Raw genomic sequence first — 22065 nt, 5'->3', positions numbered from 1 at the left:
AACAACATGCCCTCTTTTGAGTAGTGAACGTAGATCTGGTTGGTCCAAAAACTGTCATAGCACTTCTCCTTCACTATACTCAGGTTTCTATGCTCCAGTGGATCATCAAAACAACTTACTTGAGAAATTTGTAATATTGTTCTTCTTTTAGCGTTTCATCTCTAACATTAATACAAGTGGTAACAGTTTTCTTCTAGCTTCAGCCTGTTTCATGAAGTAAAAACAGAGATGTGGACATTTAAAGCTAAAGAAACCAAACAAAGTGAACAAGGAAGATACTCAAAAATGTTCTCATTAATCACATTCTGAAGAAAAGTTAGTTGTCTGCAGGGGAGTTTTTCTTCTACCCTGAAGAATACTCAGCTATTCCTACTGCAGTTTCTATGTTCCTTGGTCTGATTACTGAGATAAAAAGATGAAAGTTGTGCATTTGTCCCTGACCAAGACTATTGCTGTACTTGTCATGAAAGCACTGGGATTTTGTAACTGAATTTTTTGCATGCCTCTACTTGTACAAAATACTCTTTCCATAGCAGTACTTTGCCTTTTTTCTCTGATCTCAGGTAGAGCTGGAAGTTCAACCACATAACCCACCTTGAAGCTGTGACTGTACTGTTCTATTGCTGCTGACAAACTAGGCCAGCTGGCTAATTAATTAAGGATGAGACACTTGGTGATGTGCACCTGGAAATCATTAGATGCCTGGAGGTTACACATTCGTGAGTGCTCTCCTGGAATTTGGAGGTTATCTGTTGTGTGTGTTTCCCTGGATTTCTGCTGGTAAAGTTCAAAGAAAGTGATCTCTGAGAAGTTGCAGAATAATTCTTTGCTTCTGGCCAGGTGCAATTAGTTGTATTTATTGGTAATAGGAATGCAGATTAGAAGTTGACAGGGAATGAAAGTGAAGAGATCAGCCTGGGTCATTGTGATTAAATTCATTCTGCAAAATAACTTCTCCTGTGGAAATTAAAGAAATAGTAATACAAGTGAATTATGCATCAAGGTTTTTTTCTTGTGTGCCACTCCAAAGATCGAGAGAAAACATCTACATGCCACAATACTTCATAAAACTCATCGCCTCATAACAGAGACAGAGTGAGCTACTTCCAGGTTGTCAGCTTTTGTTCTTTTTTACTCCTTCTCCTATGCACAACAGCTGTATGTTTTTCCACAGTGTAAGGTCAGATATGTTACCTCATCACAATTTGACATTGGAAAATTATGACACTAACACACAGATAATCCAATAAAACTCTTCTTTTGTTCAGAAAATGCTTAGTCTTTGAAATAAACATCCTTATAAGAAGTGATCTGATTTGGTGAAAATTGTAATAAGAAGGTTTTCAGGTCTCAAATCATATTCGTAACTAGCAATAAGGATAAAAATAAGTATCTTTAGAATAATATGGCAGTCAGGGTATACAGAAAGAATAATCACATTATATGTAGTGTTACTTTATTTATTTATTTTAGGGAGCACGTATTTTTTTCCTCTACTAATAATGTTTTCTTGCTGGACTTAAGAAATAGGAGTCTGTCTTGAAGTCAAAGATTTCTGAGCTGCATTGCACAGTGCAAGAAATTAGGCAGAAAATTTTGAATACATTAATTAATAGTCAGTCATGGAGGTCAACATGGCTCCTTCCCTTCTGTTCTATTCTAGTCCAACACAATTTAGTGCACTGAAACATTTTATTGGATTAACTAATCTGTGTTGGATCTCAAATTTATGATTTAGTGCAGCTGAACAAGCTTCTAAAAGACAACTGAGCCATGGTAAATCTTGCTTTTAGCCTATGTCAGATCTGAGATCACTTAGCTTTTTCCACCGTGAAATTAGTGGTAATACAATACAAACATATGCTTCTATGGAGAGGAGCTTATTTTAGAAGCAGATTATAGGAATTAATTTCTTTCTTTTTCTTTCTTTCTTTCTCTTTCTCTCTCTTTCTTACTTTCTCTCTCTCTTTCTTTTCTTTTTCTGTTAATACAGATGGTGGTTTAAACAACATTTTTTGCCCTTTTTTTTAGGACTGTCTGCAGAGGTCTCTGTTAGTTTCTGCTACCATCTGTTCTTCTGTTTCAACAGCACAAAACATCAAATAGAATTTTTTTCTTTTTAAGCCATTGCCAATTTCACTGAAAGGAGTGCATATAGAAAAGAACAGAACAGAATAACTGAGATATTTTTCCTGAGAAAGAGGAAAAGTTGCAAAATTATGGAGGAGCTTTTATGTTTGTTGACAACTTTAAATTAAAGCTCAGATATGCCTTTCTGAGTAGGTGGTGGTGTCGCTCCTATCCCATTCTCTAGCTGACACTCTGGGTTTCACTTGACCAGAGTCACAAAACACAGTCCTTGGGTATAGAGAGAGAAGACTGAAAGATGGGAACTAATTGCATACAGATAAGACTAGATTCTTTTGGGTGACACCAGTTTTGTATTCCCCAACAAACATGATATGGCCTTCTATATTTTTAATAGCCCAAGAGAAGAGAGACATGGATCATGAAATGCAAAGACATTAGTATCAGGCACAATTAAAATGTCTGATTTTCTTGTTGCTGTTGACTTTTGCCCTCCTGAAACAAGAAGGAATGAGACAGGCATGTGACATCCATGACAAATACGAATTGGTGCCACAATGATTTGTTTGTATTAATTTTCTTTAAAAGTTTTTCTTTAGTGTCAGCTTTAATAATATTATTTATTGCCTAGTAAAAAAAGGGTTTACCCCCTGGAAGGAAGGAGCAAATAATGAGAGGCTTACCCAGGGGGAAAATTTAAAATCAATACATTCAAAGAGGAAAACTTCATGGGGAGGTTTCTGGGTAGATGTAACTTGGGATGCTATCTATCTATTTGTGTGTGTTATCAAATTATGTACATACCATACACGGAGGAAAATTAAGGTTTATGATCTTACAAGGAAGTAAGCTAAAGAAATAAAAGGTAGATGACAGTAGCAGCACTCATGAAATGAGAATAAAATATATGACAGCTTTGCTAGACTTTCAAGGCAGAGGTATTGGAGTTGAGGTGGTCAAAAAGACACAATTCATCAACTTTGGGGACTTTAGAGATACTAAAACCGCCAACTCCAAACCCCTTTCTATAAGAATTTGACAGCCTCTGCTTCTTGTTTTCGCAACAATTTGCATAAGAAAGGAATGAAAAATGCTAAGTGAATTTGCTTGTGTGTGTGAAGATCAAGGCCAATGAAAATTAACTATGAAGGTCAAGAAGCAATCTTAACGGTAAGATTTTCTGGGATTGTGAAATAATGTCCACACTGGAAGGTGTTGCAGCAGACCCATAGCTTGGCCCATTTAAAACTGGGCTCTCAGACATCCTAGGCATCTCAGACATCCTGCTGGACCCAGGGAAGCCATGATGCGGTGGCAACCCTGGTGCACCTTCCCTATTTCTAGTGTCTGCCAACCTGCTAAAGACCTTCGTGTAGCCCAGTTGGTTTGGGAAGAATTTTTGAGTAGTTTTTCTTATGTCCTAAGTTGTCTGGCCACTTATAGTGATCTTCCATTTCATTTCCTAAAAGCAGTTGCCTTTTGACAGTTGTAATCCATGGATTTCTTTAGTATCCTTATGTTCCATTATTAATGCATCAAGAGAATATATAGCACAGCTGGAAAAGAATAGTCTATTACTATTTCTATCTCTGTTAATGTTCCTTTGACATTGTGAGAAATTATGTAAAGAACCCTAAGATTTTTATTTCTGTTTCCAACAACCTACAAGACAGTTTAGACTGGGAGCGGGAAAGTTATGATTTGTGGTGTTATGTTATGCCAAAAGAAGTGGGAAACAACATTCACTGGCATTTGCACTTGGTCCAAAAGTTGAAAAGGAAGACACTGGGCCATTATATGCAAACCATTTGTGTTACAGGCTTCAAGTAGCTGCTTGTGCTTCAGCTTAGGTTTGGAGGAAATAAATAAATCTCCAGAGAGCTGAACACTGTTAGAGGCGAGAGTTATATTTCCTCTCTTCTTATGTCCTGACTGGGATCTGGCTAATAAAATGCCTGCTTATTCCACTGAGTGCAAAACCGTAAATGTCAGCAAGGCTTTCACACAAGGAATGTACCCCCTCCACAACAATGCAGCAAGCCAAAAATGCACTCCATGTTACAGTGATGAGTATATTAGAAAATGAGAAGATAGAGAACCTGTTAAATGCACCCCTTTCAAAGCAGCTGGGTCACAAATTCATGGTGGTGGGTTAGCTCACTCACACTGCTTCTTGCTATTCATGAATATTCAGGTCTGAAGAAAGACTGCTCCTAAGATGGTCATTGCTTTTGGGTTGTGGACAAGAACATTTAGTGCAGAAATATTTCTGTATTTATAAGTCACATATTTAAACAGTTTCACTCAGACAGGCATCAGAAAGGATGCCATTTAATTTATCCTCCGCCTCCTGTGATCAAGAAACATCAAGGGTAGCCTGTGTACAACTCATAGGTGGAGGTTTATGTGTGGAAATCAAGACCAGTTTAAAAAGAAGTTCGTACTGTGTTCAATTAATGTATTCAAGTGATTACTTGGGCTGGATAAATAAAAAGCTGATGAAACTTTTGCTCTCTTATTTCACTTAACAAACATTATAAATGTAAAAAAGCTGTAAAACCTATAAGCAGAAAGAAAAAGAGCATGATGATCCCTATAGAGAATGGAATCTTTAATTACAAGGTATTCAAACCATATATACTGTTTTGCTATTGACAAAAAGCAGCTTCCTTTGATGAGGAATGTGCCCATATTTCAATCTTCTTTCTTTTTCTCAATAACTCTTCCTATTGGAAAGTCTAGAATTAAGTTGTCTGGCATTCTCCTACCATGAAAAAAATTTATAGACACCATCTATCAAACAAATCTGTAACATTGCTATCTGTGTTTGTGTAAAGAAACCTCTTTGTTTAATAAAACTCTGAAGTGGAAATGACTGAAAGAGTTGAAAGGGCTGTATTTGCACAGTTTCATCAAGTGTTGATCGAGCAAAAGTGTATTAATGTTTTCATTTCTCTAAGGGGTATGTACTCTGTCAAGCAGACCAAGGCCTGATGGTGCTGATGAGCTCTAGGGTGATTTTCATTTCAATGGAGCATCTTTTAAAATTTGGTTTAAGACCATAATCCAGTAATTATGTGAAAGCTGTGTATATAACTACATGTGTGTGTCTATGACAGCCTCAGCTGATACAAGCCTGGGCTGCTGCCCATGTTCCCACCTTTCCCTTCTGCTGCTATTTAGCTTTCTTGGGGTTGCATGAGGAACAAGTTCAGAAGACTGATCTAACTGAAAATTAACCTTACAAAATAGAAATTAATTTTCAAATCAGGATAACTTACAAACTGTGAACTATAGGGATACTAAAAAAGCAGGTCTCTGGAACTTACATCTGCACTTTAGGTAACTTCTGTTCCTACCATTAACTTAAGTATCCTCATATGGCAACAAAAACTCATAGCTCAGTGATATTATATGGACCTGAAACAATACTCAGTAACTTCTCAGCAGTCCTTTCAAGAGTCAGAAACATTCACGCAGGATCAAAAGCAGGAACAGACAAAGCAGACAATTGCTGAAGCAACAGGAGCACAGCCTAGCTGCCTGTGTTGCCTGTGGTTGATGCCTGAAGAGATTGCTGCTGAGGGAGACAGGACAGCCACTGGTAGGCTGGTGGCCTTCCCCAGCAACAACATCCATGGCCCTGGAGGAGGACCAGCCCTTGCTCTCCTAGCCCTTGCTTCCCATCCCAGTTCTCTCATCATGTCATGTCATGTCATGTCATGTCATGTCATGTCATGTCATGTCATGTCATGTCATGTCATGTCATGTCATGTCATGTCTTTCTCCATCTCCATGTCCGTCTCCATCTCCACCTCTCTTTGCGAAGGAAATGGCTTAGCCATATTCTAGTTCATCATTCTGGGAGGAGACATTGACTAGTGCTGAGAAATCTTTACACTGCATTGGTTCATAAAGGCAGGAGAATGACTATTAAAAGATTGCCAGCTGAAGTACATGGAGTCTGTCAAGGAAGTTGTTGTGCCTTAAAAATGCTGAGGGTTTACTGTGTTGGCATTTTCCTCTCAGTTTGTATTAGCACTTTGAAGATAAATTTTAGTACTTTTTTATTGGTAGGGTATTGAGTCTTGGCTGCAAAAACAAGGGTCATTGTAGCCAGAAGCTGTGAAAGTCAATTTTGACTTAACATCAACCCTGCTACTTTAGCTCTGGGACTCTGCTGTTCCAGACACATATTTGTAGCAGATTGACTGGGGGCTTGTGAAGCAATTACAAGAACACTTGAATATTTGTCCAAAGCTGCCAAACTCTCATTACTTTCCATCAAAATCAGAAACCCCAGGTGAGATGCCATGGGCTTGCAGGCTGGTGCCTTGTCTCACATACATCTCCATGCCCAGTATCTGCAGTCCTATACTTTTGTACAAGGCAAAAGCTCATTAAATACCATGTCGATTTTCTTTCTTTTGTTGTTGGAATTACTAATAACACTTACTAACAGTAACAACATTTTTAACCTTATGGACAGGCTAGCATTCAATGGTTCTGTGGGTTTTCTCTCTTGACTATACACAGTGATTATCCAGGGGTATCTTGAAGAATTATTTTTTTGAGAATGACATGAAAGCAAGCTGGCAGATGTGGTAATGAACTGGCAAGTGTTTATATACCTACCCTACATAGCACATGCCCTCCATGTCTAACAGCTGGTTGAGATCCTTCCTAAACACAGGGACAACTGGAGCACAGGGATATTTGTCTGAAATCTGCTGTTACAAAAGAATTCTGGTAGACATGATGTACAAGAGGGATAAAGGGGAAACTCTGAGTAAGCACAAGGAGTGTTTTTTTTCTCTTGTGAGAACATATTTGTGTTTGGAAAATAATTATTAACTGGAAGAGACTTTTATAGAAAGATTTACCACATGCATGAGGCATATATGACTAATTCCCCTGCTGATGTATGAAACAGTGCCTTCCCCTCTCTCTGCCACCATGTCCCATATGCATCTTTTTCTCCCACAGACACTTAACTAGGACTTTCACCATGAGGTGAACTCTGATGTTTTCATGAGCTGAGGAATAATGAGAATGGACCAAGGCATTAACATGTTCAAGACCGATAATAATTTCCTGCTGCTACATAACAACCAAAGCATCTATTGTCAGAGCAGGAGATACTGATCCTCCAACAGTGCTGTGTTATGATGTGATCCCGAATGACTGAAGTACTTCCATCTGATGAATGTGAGTACCTTAGAGTGACAGGTTTCCTGTGTCTTTCTTTTTTTCTTCCTTCGAAAGCAGTGTTCATCCTCAAAATACTGTATTTACTTCCATGATACTAATGGTTCACTGAAAACAGAGTTTGACCTTAAAATCTGCAGGTGTTAAGTATGTCTCTTGTCAGGCTTGATAGTGACCTAAGAATATGGTTGTTATTTGTGCACAGCAACTGTAAAAAAGCAAACAAAAAAGAAATACTGGGTAAAAATCCTGGATTAGGAAGATGTCACTGGCCTTATTAACTCAGAAGTCTGAAGTGCTAAAGCCTGGCTCACTCCCATACATTTGCTAATGTGCTGCATGTACCTCTGAGTGCCTTACTTGTACTCTGAACAGTGCAAACCTCCATTATTGAGACATTGCATTTTGGCACCTTAGTTGTCTGCAAAAAGACTCTGCAAGAAGACTTAAAAGCATAAAATAAATATTTATTAGATAACACAGATGAGAGAGATGATTTACAGAGCTAGAAGGCTAAATGCTGGCAGGATCACCACCCAATAAAGTCCCCCAAGAATCCTTCCTGGCAAAACAGGCATTGGTCGGGAGTGGAAAGGTTGATTCCTGCTGCTCCCTAGAGCCAATTCTCTATGGTGCTGTTTCCCTGTTTTTCCCCTTAGGATTCTATACCTTTCCACTTTGGTGTTTTTCTTCTTGAATCTCTGAGCTACCTGCAGTCACTGGCCCAAAAATTCTAATTCTGTAATTTTCCCATTCTTATCTTTAAGGTCTTTGTTCTACAGACTTTCTCACAGCTGTTTTTTCAGAGGTAAATGATTTCCTGAGAACTCCAAGCCAAGATGACATAACCGTGTCAGATTAGAGTTGGGTCTTGAATCCTTGGAGTGCAAATCTCCTTGCCACAGGCTGAAAGTTTGTATATATTTGAGATAAGACGGGATAAGTTCTTGCAAGAGGAGTCCATTGAGAGTCATTGTATTCATAGAAACCATACTTGGCTTCAGAGGTCTCTGAGTTTCACATTAAAAAAATTTGCAAGAGGCACTGAGGAAATCACATTTACTGCGTTCTTACACTCCTCCCTAGGTATTAGCAGAGTGACTTTCATCTGACATAGCATGACTGGTCTTCTGGTTTTGTCTAATGTTATGATTGCTCTGTGATAGAAAAGGAACTGGTTTTGAATGTCCACTGCTGAAAAAGCACTTCTTATTTGCTAACGATCAGCATAAGGATGCTGTGGTGTAGCGGGACAACAGTTATGGCCTCTCTTTCCTCGTTTTCACTCCATTGCTCAGGAGATTACTGTTCCAGATTTTTTTCATATTTCTACCTCATGTTCATGGATATTTGGGAGTTGAGAAGGTGATCCTTAACATGTGGATTCTCTAAGCTTACCATGGACACAGACTGGACCCATGTCCTGTCCTCTGCCTGCCTTAACACTCATTCATTCTCCCAAATGAACAAGGAAGGGAAAATCCAAATTGTAAGGTGTAATATGGGAGACTATTTTGTGGAAAGTACCTGATTATCAGTGGACTATAGCCTTTATATAGAATGAAATCATTATTTGAAAGCACGTATGATCTTGATTTTGTGATTCATAAAAATCTGGTCTAGCATCTTCTTACCTCCCTTCCTTAGTAGTCTAAACGCCCCCATTTTCTGAACACTGTCACAATTGTTCCCCATGCACAAATGCAACTTGTTGTAGAGAATTTGTGAGATCCTAGTGAAAACCTTTGAAAAAATGGCAAAATATGCCACAAACAGAACTTTGATCTCTGTTGCTTATAATGTACTGATATTTACAGTTATTTGCAGCCTGGTTACAACTTAGTAAGAGTTACAACTAAGTAAGAAGTAACTTCAAGAAGTACTAAGAAATTTCAGGTTTTGTGGGCTTGACTGTAAAATCTTAACATTTCCAGTCTCAGTAAAAATGTTAATCCTTCCCTTTTTCTTTCCTCAGAGTCACAGCACTACTGACACTCCTAACTATTGCCAATAGAGAAGATTTTCCAGGGTCTACGCAATGTGCTGATTGTTCTTTAACAGGAGAAGGGAATGCAGAAATATGAGGTAGAGTGTGACTCTGCAAGTAAAATACCAGGAGACTATAGGTAAGTATGGAAAGAAAGGTCAGCAGCACTTACCATGTTTGCCACTGTTTTCACTTTGATGACAATTTGGCATTCCTACTATTTAGTTAAACTTCAGTGAACACACAAGGTACCACCAGGCTAGTAGTCCTATCACATGTCTGTTGGTCCTACATTACCCTTCCTGTGCCTTATGGTGGGTTTAGATAGCATAGGAAATGTCTGCAACTGTAGGTCTCCCCACCACCATGCTCTCACTTTTGCCTGAGGGAATTTATGAATTCTCATGAACTGTGTCAGCTGGTGCAGAAAATTCATGGGAAAAATGGAAGTCTTTGCAAAGACTTTTGGAGTGCCGTTAATAGATCCTCGTGATGGAGGAAAATGACCTGTCAGTGTAGAGGAGAGGATATTTTCTTGAAGTTATGGGCACAGGTCAGGAACCCTAAAAAACCATGAGAGTGAAGCAGGGCAGTGATGTTGACTGCTCTCCTGGTGACCAGGACACAGCCTTGGTTCTCACCACACAAAACACCTGACTGCCAATGGAGACAACAGATATTGTTGGTCTTGTGAGTACTTGCAGATGGGCTCTGATGTTCTAGGATGTAGAATGGGACAGATTACAGAGTCTATGTCTGATGGTGCATTGTTTTCCTCTCATTAGGCTAAGTTCCATGGTGATGGCAGCATTTCTTTACGTTACTAGAAAAATGTGACTGCGTACTTCAATCGGTTTGTGAGCCATTCAGATTCTGTGACAGTGCAGGTCTGAAATATCTGAGTCAGTGCCATTTATGGCTAACATGGTAACATCTATCAGGTTCATGGTATTTTTGCAAAAGCAGAGGAAAATGTTACAGCTCACTGTTGCATACACGCACGTTTTGTAACTATGGGGAAACACCTGGAAAGATGGGCTGCTGAAATAAAGCTGAAAGTCTCGTGCTTTCCAACCCCTTTAAGAAAGAGGACTGTATGTTATCTCCCATCGTTTGATCAGCTCACTTGAAAAACAAATAGAATAGAATAGAACAGAATAGAACAGAAAAGAACAGAATATTTCAGTTGTAAGGGATCCCCTTTTAGGCTTTTGTTGCTGCATCATTACTAGTGGCAGGTGACACAGTTTATGTGCAAGCCAAAGTGTGACGTTACTACTCCATGTAGGGGACCACCTACCAATTTCACAGCTAAGCTAAACATCTAACTGAAAGCAGACTTTGTTGTAAAATCTCTGACACCTTTTACAGACACCTAAAAAGCACCTTTCTTTCAAGTACTTATGCTCGTCTTTTTCAAATGGAAACCAGAAGACCTGAAAATCACATCTGAGCTTTGCACCTGTGGGTGACAGGGACATTTGAAGTCGCCTGTCTTGGGTGGAGCTCACTAGCACTTTCACTTTAGTGTTATTAAAGGCACCTTGTTAGTACTTGATGGTGCATAGGCCCAAAGAAACTTAAGCTCCCTTTCTTAGAGCAGTGTTGTTTCTGACATGCTTTACTGCCTCTTCACTGGGACTGGATGTTGTGTGATTAACAGGCACATGTTACGCAGATATGTTGGGAAAGGTGACTCCGTTTTCCTGACTTAGAGTCATGTCCTTGGTGTTTAAAATAGGAAAAGCGGTGGCCTTAGGTTAGAAACGAAAGACTGGATACATAAGGTTGAAGATGTCTATATGCTTAGATTCACTGAGCACTTAGCAGTCTTGACTCAGGCCTCTTCATTTCCAGCATGGACTTGTTGAGTTTAGTGTAATGTGGGACTTTGAAGTATGAGGTGGTTTGCAGATGCATGTTGTATATGACATCTGAGGTCCATGTGTGTAATAGTCTCCCTTGGTATGTTTGGCCCAGGATATGCTTTCCTGCTTTCCACCGCTGTGTTGATCTTACATTTTATGGCCTGATTTGTCTGTCCCAGATTTCCACCTTCCATTATGGGACTTTTTCTCTCCCTTTATAGTATTTCAAACTTTTTTCAGTTCAGCAAACAGTTTGTTCCCCCCTCTGTCCTTCAAATAAAGTTTTCTTTGGCAATCTCTGTCAGGATAAATTCAATAACTTTAACTCAGAACGATCCCTGAGGAGGAAGCCAAGAGTCAAATACTACAATTATTCATATTTTGGTGAGAGGAATCAGACTTCTCAGGAATCATTTCAAACAAAGCGCTAACAGTTTATTCCTGCTGGGTGGAAGCAGGAAGTGTGCTGGAGGGAACCTGACAGCCTCCTGAGCACCATCAGGAAGCATAAAATGGATGGGCAAAGAGAGGAAGAGAGAGAGGCATTAACGAAGAAAAATGTCTCATTTCCTCCCTCAAACTAATTGGAAAAATATGTTACTGGTTGTGTCAGTGGTAATTTCTCAAGGTGGTAATAGCTGCAGCCTGTCCTGCTATGGGGCTGGTCACAGGTTGGACCTCTACCCCAAATGTCTGTGATTAGTGCAAACTGTGGCAGTTTGTTTACAACATAAATGGAGAAACACATACACACACACAAATATTTATAAGTATACCTACATATACATATGTAAGGGGTTTTTTGTCCACTGAGGATCTATGCCTCATTTCTAGTAATTCTTGACTGTACATACATTTACAAAACAAAACATAATGGAAAACAATTTTTATGTATTTGAGTATTTGTTGGTTTTGTTTTGTTTTGCTTTTTAAACTGTTCTTTAATTCACTGCCTGTTCTCTGTTCTCATCCCCACTTGAGAGTAGCTTGCTCCATGAAATAGTAGGGAGATACAGAACTGATGTAACTATATTGGTCACAATATTTTAGAATAAAAATGGTATCACTTATAAACACTCATGCAAATTCTGGGGAAAAAATAGAAAAAGAAAGATTTCATTTGATGCACCAAGGCATCACCCACCAAGGCATCTAACATCACCCACTCACCCACCCACTGTAATCACTGTAATCAATGTTGATAAGCCCATTTATGATTTCTTTGTAAGCATGCCCAGCCCAAACTGAGATATTGGTCACCTGGGTTGCTCTAATTCCACTGTTTAGCTGACATCCTTTAATAGACTCTGACCCAAAAAATGCCTAGTTTAACTCCTCTCTGTCAGAGCCTCTGACCCTGACATATCACCTTTCCCAGGCCAGGAAAGAGGTACAGGGCAAGAGTCAGCTTGGTTAGCTGCCACTGAAAGGGAGTTTCCTACCAATTGGAGAATTTTCTGCTAATGGGCCTTTCATACAGCCCCTTTATGCTGCCTCAGAATTACAGGTCTCTTGCAGAGAGACCACTGTGGTATGCAGAGAAAACAGTTTTCAAAATCTTAGATTGAATTTCTTATAAAAGCTATAACTAAAAGTATTCAGTTCCACATCTCTTCAATTATATTTCTGTGCGGCTGATGAAAAAAGCAAAAGATAGAGCCCAAATCCAGTGCAGAGATTCCCTTCTGAATAAAGGGGTGGGCACCTGCCTTTCAGTGATCACAGGCAAAGTATTCAGCCACTCTGGATGCACTGAATCATATTCTGTCATCATTTTCTTTACTCTTTATCCTCCTGAGACAGACAAATGTACCTCTCTGTAGTTTTCTATATGTACATGTTTTTTAGGTGAAAGACCTTTTTAACAAGGATATAAAGTGAAACTGCTAAATGTAAATATCAGTAGTAGGTTATGCCATATACCTAGGAATGTTAATATAAGGAGAAAATCTAAAATTACAGATCTGTAGATTTAATCTGTAGAGGTTTAACAGCGGCAGCAGTGTACTGAAAATTCACAAATCATCTACCTGGATTATTAGCATAGTTTTTCTTTTATTAAAGAAGTGAAAGAGATTTGAAGAAGAGATCAAACAGCAAGCCTCTGTTGCAAGCTTCCCAAATGTACTCAGAAGCCAGTGCCCTTTTAAGACCTCTGAGCATAGCCTCTTCTAAAATTGAACATATGTGCAAATTAGAGATTACCTTGCAATAATAAATCACCTTCCACTTTCCTCAATCTCCATTGGTAAATGTGAGCACATGACACTCAATGTACAGCACACAAATGCTCAAAAAGGTAATGAGTTCTTCAGGTATCCATAGACAAGCCATATTGTATAATATTGTATAAAGCCAACATGGAAGAAAACCCAGAAACAAAGTGTGGAGAGCGCAGCAGCTGGGGAATTAGTAAACTAATGAGATTTCACTTCTAAATTGCAGTGGCTATTTCATACCATCTAGAAAAGCTTTGGAGATGGAGGTAGAGCTCTGATAGAGGCCAGTGATTAGGGTATCATCTTGGAAGGGCATAGAAACTGTTTTCAAACCTTTAGTTGAAACCAGCCATTGCCACCCATGGCTTCTACTTTGAGTCTGAATAGCGGAGGTCAATAATTTTTAAGCCATGGAAAAGTTTGTCCGGGCTGTGTTCATTTCAAGGGCAAACCTGAGAGTGGACTCAAAATCAAATTAATTATCTTAGTGGTTGCAGTCTCCTCTAATCTGATATCTTTTTCCTCTTCTTTCTCTGACTGGAACTTTCTGTTCTTAGTGTTGCATATCATTTACAGAAATGTGTATTTTATATTTGCTCAGATGTGATGACATTGGTTCCCGTGTCTTGCATTCATAGGACTCTTTGCCACTACAGGTGGCAGCAATGAGATTGCTGTGCTATGACCCTGATTCAGCCAATCGGCAACCACCCAGTTTGGGTGTGATGTGGGAAAGCTCTCATGGATGTTTGGAAGAGCTTTACCTCTACAGATTCTTGGGCAAGCAGTACAGTTACTCTCTGTAGGCTATAGAATTACTCTTTGCTTGCCAATGCAGCTGACTGGATGGTAAATGCCAATGATTAGGATGGACAGACAGCTGGAGAGACGTCTTTGAGAGGGTCAGAGATATTCGCCTTCACAATTTCTTCTTCCTATTTCTTTCTGTTACATAGTGAATCACCCACCTGAACCATGCTCTCTCGCAGATACCTCAACTCTGCTCTGTGTCGATCTGCGCTGATGCTACTGTTTAATGCAATGACTGTGTTGCCTGAAAACACTGTTTCTATATGGAAGAATATATTAAAAAAAAAAAAAAGAAGGGACACCTTCCCCCCCCAAACACCTTAGGACAAATAAGAAAGGAGGGAAAGGAGGGGGTACATCAGTACTCTTGTTGATTCCAGATTTTTTATCTCAGAAAATTTTTTAAAAGTTACTTGGTTATAGATTTCAATGTTAATGGTACCCAAGATTTCCTACAAGCACAGATTTTCTGGGCAGACTCCACACTGGGAGATTCTGTCTGGGTATATTCTATGATCCTTGGTAGTGGTGCTGCCTGCTACAGGTAGCACAGATGCACAGAATGACTCTGCTTCTGTTTAAGGGTAACATTTGGAGCATGGGAGGTACGGGGAATGGCCATTAGTTAAGCATATACGACATTTGGTATTAATTTATTTTCTCTCAACTATTACACAGCAGAACAGTGGAACGAGGATTTTCCCTGGGTGGCTGTTGTTCTGATGTAAATGAAACATAACACATAAATTTTAAGAATAAAAATAAAAGTATGTATACTTTAGCTGTAATCTCAGTTATTACTTGTTCTGAGAAAAAAGAAGGGAGGATAGTGATTATGGTGGGGAAGAAAGTTCTTTTATTTTTGCTAACAATAAGTTAAGTTAGGGTGGATAAAATATGTGATATTTTTGCTCAGAATACTCATAGCTTTTTGCTTTTTTCCTTACTCAATTAAAATCCAGCACATCTAGAAGATGTTTCTGTCTTGCACAAAACTAAATTCAAATGTGGCTGGCGAGACATCAATGCATCACTTAGCTGGCTGTGAAAAGTAGCAGGGGCTCTGAGATCCTGTCAGTGTTTAAGAGGGTAAAGTGCTAAAAGAGAAATCAGTCAAATTCTCAGATTCATTATGACCCATAAGATGCCTGCCAGAAATTAAATGCCCGGTGGAAATCAGCAGAGTGTGGTTGTGTGTGAGTGTGTGTGTGATGGAAGTCAGAAATGTGTTTCTGTGTGTACAAGTGGAGGAACGAAAGTAGAAATTGAAATTTCAATCATAAATTCCCCTTTATTGCTGGGTGCAGGCTGAGAGGTAGAAAGGACAATCCCATATACAGGGTCGAATGTGCTTTCTTCTATAATTTTTAACACTTTTCCTTAGTATATTTCAGTGTTTCAGGTGAGTTACGATAAGAATATTATACCTTGATCTGTAGGTTTTAATATTGATCCTCTCTTATTCTTTCAGAGATGTAAAGGGCATCCCCTCATATGCTAACTCCCTCATCAAAACTATCCACACTGTGCTTCCTCTCAGAAGCAGCACTCACTGCAGAGAATGAGGTTAGAGCCTTGGCTGCAGCCCTTCAGCATGTCCTTTCTGCACAGCTGGCACAGCCAGGCACCCCCATGAACAGGTAAAGAGAGCACTCATACTAGCATGTACATCTTTGATAGCATCAGTAAACACTGTCCTGAACCCAGGGGTTACTGCGCTGGAATCTGGTCCACTATCAGACCCCTCAAATTCATTACTCCTTGTCAGTCATATGTACGTTTTGATAGAGTGCTACACAGAGAGTTCATACATACATTTTCCATACCTTCTTATTCTTTGTCCAAAGTTTCCTGAGCAAAAGGAGGGATGGGAGATTCCATGTCTACTACAGATAGGGCAGCTCAGCAGTCAGGAAATTAAATACCTCCCCTGGCCCTTGTATAATGATCTCTCTTGAGTCCTGACCAGCATGACTCATCTTCATTTCAGTAAGGGGACAGGCTGGAACTGGGAATAGCAGAATTAATTTATCGCATTTTAATAGGGAGGTAGCTCAGGAAGGGAGGGACTAATGAGATACTTTATAAAGAAATTAACAGGCTTCCATTCAGGGTTGTCTTCTGTGAGGCAGCTGCAGTGATGACAGATGGCATCAGGCATGGCCCTGTGCTCCCTCCCTGCCTCTTCCCTTCTTTCTCAGAGGGCTGCCCTCCAGTGCATCATCTTCCCTGATTACTTTCCCATCACTGGAGTGGAAAACCCTTTACTTGTGATCCCAGTGTCCAGCTCATGTATCTTCCTGAGCTCAGGGTATAAAGCAACTGGGGTGTGTTGCATATCTTAAGCAATGAAGAGTTCACAGGTGAGACTGGTGAGGTATGTCACACCCCTTAGGGCATATGGAGAAACGATTTTTCCTAGGTTTTGCTGTTTTTTCCCCCGATTTTGAAGAAGTGGGTGCAGGAGGCCTAACAGTTCTGCTGACTCAGCATTCACTCAGGATTCATTTGCAGTTGCTCAAAGGTCATTATTGAAGATTTGGTTCAGCAAGGCATTTGGAGAGGTAAGGGGGTTTTTCCCTCTTGAGAAATGTGAGAATGTGAGAACACGCTTATCTTAAGTAGGTGATTAAGGCTTATTGCCTTTGAAGGTACAAGTAGGTGCTCCTGTTCCATATTGAATCAAGTCAGAAGACTGGATTTGTTACAGGATAGTTTTGTACCACCTCATTTAGGTACATTCAGACATTTTCACCTAGAAAGATTTTTGTGGGTTTGCTTGCACATTTTTGTCTTCAAACATATTCTGAACTTTGCTTCTAAAGGAAAAAAGATGGAACAGAAGAGTTCTTGTAACCACTGAAAATGGTAAATTCAGCTCAAACCTCACAGGTGTGGCACTTGAATCTGCTGCAGAAATTCCTGGAATAGACAGTTAAAACAATCCTCAGTTGTGCTGCAGCTTGCTCACCTAAACAAATACAAAGCTTTTTCTTTAGTTTCAGCATTTATTTCCCATGTGCTCAGCTTACAGAGTATTACAGCATTACCGTTCATACTCTCCTACCCATCAGGCATCATACAGTGCTCTGCAGTGGCTAAAGTACACAGATTTTTGTGTCTATAGACAGAGTAAACAACTGGTGACAAAATGACCTAATCATCTTGAAGTCATTAGCTTCAACTCTGTATCAATCATTCCATATTGCTGTGCTAATAATCCCTAATTATGAGCTGCTCCTGGTGTTAGCACTGCTAACTGTTTTCGATTTAAATGCAGATGTTCCCTGACCTTCTGCTTCCTGAGGAACGGGAGATAACTCCTTCTTTTCAAAGTCAAAGGAGGGGGACAACCTCTCCTTGTGGCACTGTGAAACCATTATCACCCCACCCAGGGATCTCAGGTTCCCCTGGGGAAGAGCAGGTATGTTGACAAGGCTGGAGGATGCTCTTGGTAGGTCGGGCAGAGCACTGATCCTCAGTTAATTGGCACTGCAGACACGTCACTGCTGGCAGAGTGTCAATTGTGATGCTGTTACAGTAAGTTGCTGGTTGTCTTGCCATACAAACAAGAGGCTGGGCCGTCAGCATGTAGAGGTTCATTGTGATGGAGAGGAGGAAAGGCCAAGTATCTTTTGCTTGAGGTCTTGAATTAGATGGGACTCAGCTTGCATTTTAAATGCAATCAGGTATTTCTTATATACAGAACTTGGTACACGCCACTGACAGTGTGTTTGGGATTATTGTGTTTGCACTTTTCTGAATTCTTACCTGTAATTTATCTCATTCCTACATTATTCTGACTAGCCACGCATTGATCATTGCTGGTAGCTTTCTCCTGTTTCCAAAGAGGATAATATATAGATTGTTTTTATTGTTTTGACATGTATCTATAGATATATATGTATTTGTCCCACAAAAGAGAAAATGACTGTCTCACCTTGATTGGAGTATTTTTTTTTTTTCTTTTTTTTTTCTTTTATTTTTTTCCCCCAAAGGTACACAAAAATATACTCATTCCAAAGAGGTAACTTTTCTCTCTGGAGATGCTGAAAGATATAGGGCACTCTCTTGATATCAGTAGGTGTTGACTACTTTCTTTTCAAAATTAAATCCTTTTGAAATCAACATTTTTATCAAGGAAAAGATACCATAGAAAGACATTTTCTGCTAATGCTTTTTGGGAAGGTAAAAGGAAGAATTGGAAAGGTAGTCCTGTTGCCATGGCCACTTCATAGAGTAGAAGTAGTTGTTACTAGAATGTTGACTATGGCCATCCCTTACTATGATATATAGTTATCTGTATAGTGGGAGTAGTACAGGGAATGTATGACATGCTGTATGTGTTTCACCACCAAATTACGTGGCAATGAGAACTGTGGTTACCACGTGCCACATTCGTCACTGGTGTGCTGGTAGGGTTTCTGCTTTCATCAACATTGAGTTTGCCCACAGAAGGTCCAAAGTTAGGAATTTCAATTTTAGACACCATTGTTTCTCCAGTGAAGCACATATAAACTTCTGTTTCTTGTATATTGACAATATATATGTGTGGAATTATGTATATAATTTATATTATTGTCTTCTGAATAAGATGAGCTTCAAAAAATCTTCACTCCTTTACAGATATTGTCCCTTGAAAAAGAAATCTTTAGAGAGTGCATACAAAATCAGTTCAGAAAGACATAATTTGGGACAAAAATGTGGCTTACAGCGAATTGAAACAAGTGATTGTACAGAAGTTATAGTTAATTTTGTTTTATTTACACATATATTCATCTTGCAGTGCTCCTAAATCAGGAGAATTTCAAATCATTTAAAACAGTTCAGTTCTTGAAGGCAATTATTTGACTTTTCAAATTACTTTAATAAGCAAATGAGAAAGCTTTGGATAAAGGAGATTATTTCTTATTTTTCTTCATGGGCATTTGCTAGCTCTGGACTCAACACACAAATATATTAACCTTTCCTAGGTGATAATATGGAGCATAGGACTGGGTAAGCTGATGAAAGAAATACATTCCTTCACTCTGTTATCTGGCCTTTGAAAAAGTAATTAAATGTACCTAATTGTTTACACGTCTTTCTAAAACTGATTCTATTGGTAAATTTACTTTATTTCTTTGCAATATTTTTCTTTGTCAGTTTAATTTCTGTTATATCAATCTTGTGATTTATAAGGAAATAGCATGCTTTTGGATAAAATGATCATGTTCCTCAATTGTTATTATTACTTCTATTAAAAAAGGGAAAAGAGGGCTTCCAACTTCACCACTTACCTTTATCTCAAAAATCAATGAAATCCCATTCAAAATAATAGGTTACTGTAAAAAAATGCAGATAAGTAGATAAAACATTACAGAATGCCCATGCTTAAATGTTCAGATGTTTAGATAATTTTTACAAGGTTTTTTTTTCTTTTTTTTCCATTTCTTTTCATTGGTAGATTAGAAACAGATTTGTATTCTGTTTTCATTAATGACATGAAAATTCCATGATGCTGTGTTTATTTAAAAAAAAATTCCGATACTTACTGTCTTCGAATGGACTGAAAGACCTTAAGATTTTTTTTTATTTGAGTATAAATAGATTGTAAAAAATGACCAATTAAAATAACTTGGAATTAGATATTGACCAGTTTTTAAAACTTTAAGAAGAGTTTGGATCAGTTTCTGTATAGACTGGCCTTACATATCAGATGACTTCTGATTTTATCCAGTTCTTCTTATGGAGTCTACAAAAACAGTGGCTTTCTTTCATAATGGCAATCTTCTATCACAACTCCAATGTTCATTGTTGCTTTAGGATTAAGATTTCATTTGACTGTGATGTTATACATTGTAGTGGGGAAAAAACAGTTTTCCTCCTAGAGTTATAAAATGGTAACCCCCCCAGCGGGTGGTGACCCCTGGGGGTAGAGTCAACCAGCGCTCCTGTAAAATGTAAACATATCACCCAGATCGGAAAAGAAGGTAGTTGTTGTGGTTGTTGTTGGAGGAGAAGTGGCCATGTTGTAAGCCACGAGGAAGGGGCCCAGAGCCCCACTGGGGGCTAGGCCCCCCCCAGCCCCCGGCTGGGGGGCTACAGGGACTTGGAACTGTGCTAGACTGGGCTAAGTATCTGTAGCTGAGAAGCTGGGAGTTTTTCTCCACTGTGAGCAGCAGCAGGAGCAGCGGCAGAAACAGCACTGACCCGAGGCTATGGCAGAGAACCAGAAAAGATAAGAACAAGCAGCAAAGACAAGCATGCAGCAACGCAGAGAGAACTCCTGCAAGGAGAGAAAAAGTGCCGGCACAGAGCAGAACTAATCTCCATGGACAGAGCTGTGGAGTAAGAACTGAAAACTAAAACCCCCAAACTCCTTTTGAGATCCCTCCTAAGTGGAGGGGATGGACTCCTACTGGATGGAAGTCCTAAAATGCAGCGTGCACTGCAGAGAGAGGAGCTGAGAAGCTCAGGCATCCTGGAGCTGGACCAGGATGGGCAGAATGGAATGCGGAGGAGGACTTCTCCCCCCACCCCACCCCGTTGCTGCTAAGCTAGCAGCCTGAGATCAGAGTACAGGAGCTCTGCAAGGGAGTTTGAATCCCCTGATATGATGTGGTGAAGCGACCTTTGTCGTGGTGAATGCAGCCCACGGAAGCGAAAGACTCTTGCCTGGAGTCGAAGGGCTGAGAGGGACTTGGAGGCCTCCCTCGTGTGTCATGATAAAAGATGCAGCCACAGCTGCTGCATTGGAGAGAGAGAGAGACTGCTGCCCTAGAGAGACTGCTTCTCTGAGAGTGGAAAGGATCTCTTCCTTCTTCCCTCCTGGACTTTTATTTGGAGGGAGAAGAGATTTGATCCATTGTAAATACTGCTTTGTCATAGAAAATATAGTTATGATTATGTGTGTAATGTATTGTAATATTTATTTGTACAGTGATTGGAATATAATCCCTTCCCCCCATATTGAGTCTTGTGTGTTGTCTGGAAAACCCATCTCACACTGGGTTGAGATGTGTGAGGGGGGCTTGGACTCGGGAATTGGATTTTGGGGCTCTCAAACCATTACATACATATATATCAGAGGTGAAGTTTTGTGCACCTAAACACAGCTAGCATCTCAGGTAGTTTGACGTTGAACTGGAACATGGAGGACATTTACCATGCTGTTGAAAATGGTATAAAAGCCATGCTAAACAGAAAAACAAACTTGCTTAATGATGCAAAAACAAAGTCTAACATAATGTCTACTTTAAGGAACTACATTCCACTCAGTAAATGGATTCAAGAAAGTTCAACTTCTGCATGAAAACACCTGAAAAGACAATTAGGCTTAAAAACCCATTGTCTTAGCTATCAAGACCTTCTTTGCTTTCAGTGTTGCACAATATGTGAAGAGTCACAGTGAAGTTCATGGAAGTGTTTCCAGTGTCTTCAGTGGACTGTTGCTCAAACAGTGCTTGGAAACTAAAGAACTGGTTGAGAAAAAGCTACCTTCTCTGGTACAATTTTTAAGAGATGTAGTTCTCATGAGTTTTTCTAAAACATTAAGGGCTTAAAGAATTCTTTCTAGATGAATTAAATGATTGTAAGTAATATTCTTCGTTGGAATGCAGCATTGAAATTACTTTGATGAATGTTGAATTGTATCTATTTTTACTTCATTGCTCAAAGCTTTTACAGCCAAGTTTGTTATTTGTTCTTTTTCTAGTGGTCTTTTGACATACTGAGATTTTGTATGTCACACCATGGCACAAGGTAGAACAATATAATTATTACATAGAATGTAAGTTTGTATACTGACATGCTCAGCAGAGAGCACACCCACACTTTCACATCTGCTGGTCAGCAATGGTAATTACTTCTCTTCCTTTCTATACTGGAGCAATCTGTTTTTCAA

The 22065-nt window shown here is 39.4% G+C and overlaps 1 long non-coding RNA gene across 2 annotated transcripts in view; it reads left to right on the top strand.

Moving 5' to 3' along the window:
* The first annotated feature begins 571 nt into the window (after positions 1 to 571).
* Positions 572 to 22065, top strand: part of LOC120325001 — a 36450-nt gene continuing 14956 nt past the window's right edge. Inside the window, exons 1-4 of one of the 2 annotated variants that reach the window (XR_005566751.1) lie at positions 572 to 719; positions 7075 to 7296; positions 9272 to 9422; positions 14859 to 15599. This is a non-coding gene — a long non-coding RNA (uncharacterized LOC120325001). Of the gene's footprint in view, positions 720 to 7074; positions 7297 to 9271; positions 9423 to 14858; positions 15600 to 22065 lie in introns of those variants that run through there. The other variant, XR_005566750.1, reaches the window with a different exon arrangement.

This window comes from Pipra filicauda, unplaced genomic scaffold, assembly GCF_003945595.2.
Source record: "Pipra filicauda isolate LSUMZ 115617 unplaced genomic scaffold, ASM394559v2 scaffold79_size2787110_pilon, whole genome shotgun sequence".
Taxonomy (NCBI): Eukaryota; Metazoa; Chordata; class Aves; order Passeriformes; family Pipridae; genus Pipra; species Pipra filicauda.
The sequence above is the reverse complement of the archived record's forward strand: the minus strand, read 5'-3'. Positions and strand labels throughout refer to the sequence as shown.